The sequence below is a fragment of the Hyperoodon ampullatus genome (genome assembly GCF_949752795.1).
Source record: "Hyperoodon ampullatus genome assembly, chromosome: 18".
Lineage (NCBI taxonomy): Eukaryota > Metazoa > Chordata > Mammalia > Artiodactyla > Ziphiidae > Hyperoodon > Hyperoodon ampullatus.
This window is the reverse complement of record NC_136931.1, coordinates 47,616,825-47,621,777: the sequence shown is the minus strand read 5'-3', so window position 1 is coordinate 47,621,777 and position 4,953 is coordinate 47,616,825.

Here is a 4,953-nt window from a genome sequence, read left to right as displayed (position 1 = left end):
AATGCGTTACGTGTCAGTATTCTTTAAAGATTCTAAATCTCTACAGATTTTCCCCCTTTTGTCTAGTTCTCTCAGTTACTGACAAACATTAACACCAACCATGATTTTAGACTTTTAAAAATCTCATTTTACTTTTGTCAGTTTTTGCCTCGTGTTTTGAAACTGTTATTTAAGTACATATCCATTTGTAGTTGCTATATTTTCCTCATGTATTTACTCTTTTATTATCAGGAAATGTTCTTTTTTGTCTGTAGTGGTAATACTCCTCAGCTTCTTTTACTATAGCCCCATCAGCTTTCCCATGTTTAATGTTTTTATGTTTTTTTTCCCATCCTTTTATTTTAAACCTATTTGTGTCTATGGTATTTAAAGTATGTCTCTTGAAGACAGAATATATTTTGAGTCTTGGTTTTTTACACATTTTAATAATCTCAGTCTTTTTGTTGGAGTGTTTAGTCCGGTAGTTGGAGTTAGGGCTGCCATTTCACTCTTTGTTTTCTGATTACCTAACCTGTTTTATTTTAATCTTTTAACCATACTTTATATTTTAGTGCAGTTTTAGGTTCAGACAAAATTAAGCAGAAAGTACAGAGAGTTTCCATTTATGCCCTTACCCCCTGACACATGCATAGCTTTCCCTACTATCAATATCTTACACCAGAGTGGTATGTTGTTAAAATCAGTGAACCTACGTTGATACATCATTATCATCCAAAGTCCATAGTTTACATTAGGGTTCATTCTTGGTGTTATATATTCTATGGATTTTGACAAATATATAGTGACATGTATCTACCATTACAGTATTATACAGATCAATTTCACTGCTCTGAAAATCCTCTGTGCTCTGCCTATTCATCTCTCCCTCTCCTCTATAATATGTGGCAATGGCAACCACTGATCTTTTTTTTTTTTTTTTTTTTTTTAATTTTTGGCTGCTTTGGGTCTTCATTGCTGAGCTCGGGCTTTCTCTAGTTGCAGCAAGCAGGGGCTACTCTTTGTTGCGGTGCGCAGGCTTCTCATTGTGGTGGCTTCTCTTGTTGCAGAGCACGGGCTCTAGGTGCGTGGGCTTCAGTAGTTGTGGTGCACAGTCTCAGTAGTTGTGGTGCGCAGGCTCAGTAGTTGTGGTGCACGGGCTTAGTTGCTTCACGGCATGTGGGATCTTCCCAGACCAGGGCTCGAACCCATGTCCCCTGCATTGGCAGGCGGATTCTTAACCACTGCACCACCAGGGAAGTCCCACCACTGATCTTTTTATCATCTCCATAGCTTTGCCTTTTCCAGAATGTTATATAGTTAAAATCATATATTATGTAGCCTTTTCAGATTGGGCTTCTTACATTTAATAATATGCATTTACGATTACTCCTGGGCTTCCCTGGTGGCGCAGTGGTTGAGAGTCCGCCTGCCGATGCAGGGGACACAGGTTCGTGCCCCGGTCCGGGAAGATCCCACATGCTGCGGAGCGGCTGGGCCCGTGAGCCATGGCCGCTGAGCCTGCACATCTGGAGCCTGTGCTCTGCAACGGGAGAGGCCACAACAGTGAGAGGCCCATGTACCACCAAAAAAAAAAAAAGATTACTCCTAACCTGTTTTTTTGCATCTGTTCCTATATCCTGTTTTATTTTGTGTCAAGCAATACATTTTCATAATTAATTTTTATTTCTCTGTTGAGTTTGTAGTTCTATCAGTTTGCATTATTTTTTTTGGTTGCTTTAGGGATTACAGTATGCATCTTTAACTTAGTCATGTTTTCCTTAGAGATAGTACTGAATTACTTAAGGTAAATATGTCAACTTGCAACATTGTATTTTCATTTACTGGCTTCCCCATGGTTTGTTTTTTTTGTTCGCCATGTGTGTGATATTTTTATTTGTAATAAATGGTGTTAGAATGCCTACTTTAAACCAAGGGTCTACAGCCCAGAGGCTAAAAACAGTCTGCTATGTGTTTTTGTACAGAGTGTGAGTTTAAAATAGTTATACTTTAAATGTTTGAAAAAGTGCAAAATCAAAATATTTCTGACCTACGTAACCAAAATATTTCTCACCTACGTAAGATTTATGAAATTTAAATCTCAGTGTCCATACATGAAGTTTTATTGAAACACAACTTTGCTCATTCATTTTATATACTGTCCATGGTTGCGTTCATACTAAAACAGCAGAAAATGTTCACCAACCCCTGCTTGAAACACTCATGTTTTTTAAATAAGGAAGGAAATGAATATTTATAGTCTTTTATATACAACTTTTCTCAACCTCTTCATTCTTTCCTAAAGACCTTGTTTATCATCTGATGTCATTTTTACCTTCAGCCTGAAAACCTTCCGTTACCATTTTTGATGGTACAGTTTTGCTAGTGATGAATTCTCTCAGATTTTTTCTGAAAGTAGCTTTATGTTGACTTTATTTTCAATAGGTAATTTTGCTCAGTACAGAATTCTTGGTTGATGTTCTCTTTGGCTTTTAGCAGTTTGATTAGGATTTCCTGAGTGTGGTTTTCTTTTGTTTTTATCCTTTTAGGGTTCATTAAGCTTTTTCAATATGTAAGTTAAGTTTTGCTTACTTTGAATGTGTTAGGCCATTATTTCCTTAAAAATTATTCAGACCCTTTTTTTTCCCCCTATTTTTCTGGGACTCTAGTTACACCTCTGTTGGATTACTTTGAAATTGACCCACTGCTCTCTGTGAGTCTATTCATTTTTTTTTTCTTTCCCTTTCTATTCAGATTGATTAATTTCTGTTCATCTAGTTATATATAGGCATACCTAATTTTATTATGCTTTTATTTCACTTTGCAGATATTTCATTTTTTACAAATTGAAGGTTTGTAGCAATGCTGAGTTTAACGCAAGTCTATTGGTGCCATTTTTCCAACAGCATTTGCTCACTTCGTCTCTGTCACATTGGCTATTCTTCAGTATTTCAAACTTTTTCATTATATTTGTTATCATCTGTGATCAGTGATCTTTGATGTTAGTATTGCAAAAAGATTACAACTCACTAAAAGCTCTGGTGATGATTAGCGCATTTTAGCCGTAAAGTATTTTTTAATTAAGACATGTTCATTGTTTTTTAGACATAATGCCATTGCACATTTAATAGACTACAGTAGAATGTAAATGTAACTTTTATATGCACTGGGTAACCAAAAAATTCGTGTGACTCGCTTTATTGCAATAATCGCTTTATTGCAATAATCGCTTTATTGCAGTGGTCTAGAACTGAATCTGCAATATCTCTGAGGTATGCCTGTATTTACAAGGTTACTGATTGCTCCTTTTTCTATTTCTAGTCTGCTACTGAGCCTACATAGTGAATTTTTCATTTCAGTTACTGTACTCTAGAATTTTCACTTCGTGCTTTTTTAGCAGTTTATGTTTCAAGATTCCATGCCAGGTTTTTTCATTACTTCTTTAGATACATTTAGAACAGCTCTTTTGAAGCCTTTGGGGCAAAATCCAATACCTGGGTCCACTAGGAATTAGTTTCCATGAACTTTTTCTGAATATGGGTCATATTCCCTCTCTTCTTTTTCTGTTTTGTTTTGTTTACATGTCTAATTTTTGCTAGAAACCAGAATGTTGTGAGTAATATGTTATAGTAATCTGAATTCTGTATGTCTGTTTTTCTGAGGATTATTGTTTTTTGTTGTTGTTGTTCTAGCAGACGATTAACTTGCTTGGAATCAAACTTCAAACTCTGCCCTCCCTGCCCCTCCACCTCCACCCCAAGTGTGAAGCAGCTGATAGCTAGGTCCCTTAAGCTTCCACCTGCTGCTTTTTACCCTGGTCCCATGATGGGAGGTAGATTCCCACTGTGTTCATGTACTTTAGCTCTCAAAGAATTTGGTATATATTTATACTTAGATTTGGGGGCTGACTTTCTGCATTCTCTTTCTTTCAGTGTTTCACCCCTTATACTTCCTGCTGCTTTTTGTTAGCTCCAGCTTCTGACACCTCAGTCCATTAAGGCTTCAGTTTTCTTCTGCTTAAGCTATGAGCAGGTTGTGGAATGCCGTTAATCAAAAATGCAGAAATCTCCAAATCTCACTAGGTACACTTCTGTTTTTCAAAACTCTTTTCTGGTATCTTTCTGTTTGCTCTTTGCTAAGCCTCCTGTTACCTCTCTAACAATTGCTTAGTTTAACTATCAACCTGGAGTTGTGGCAGAGTTTATACTCAGATTTGGGGTCTCATTTTTCCTGTAGTTCTCTCACGTCCAGAATTTATCGCTAAATCTCCAGCTCATCTGCCAGCCCTCAATTCTGACCCCTGTCACCTTTGAGGAAGCTCTTCACCTGAAGAGCTATGGGCTTTGGGGTACCTTCATGCAAAAAAGCCACAAACCTAACAATTCTTACTCATTGCTGCCCTTTAAGGATAAACTCTCCTTCAATTTTTGCTTGACCAATTCACTCTATTATTACTGGATGCCCAAAGTCACTCCCATGCATTTTAAAACTATATTCTTCCTGCATAACACATTAATCTTGAAGAGGAAAAAATTTACCTCCTCAGTGAAGCCTGAAAAATTGTTCTGCCCTTGTAATACACTGTTATCTTGTACATACTCCTGTTATAGTACCCATAACACCTTCTTGTAGATTTGTGTTGACACATACTTTCTTGAAGGTATGTGTTACGTGCTTTGAGGTTGTAACTTCTTGTGAACAGGGACAGCGTTTTGTATATCTTGGCACCCTAGTAAACGAGTCCAATTTGGGGTTACAAAGTCACTTCACAATAAACATTTTTAGAATGAGTTATTAAGTAAATTTGGTGGCAAGTACTTCTACCTTGATTTTTGTTTCCCTTACTATTTAAATCACAAAACAAGAAAAATGGTAGGCATTCTTTACAAGTTTTCATAAGAATGCCACAGAGGAACAGGATCAAAACTAGTCCCCAATTTCTCGTCAATTTGTTCTGATCACAGTCCCAAACCATTA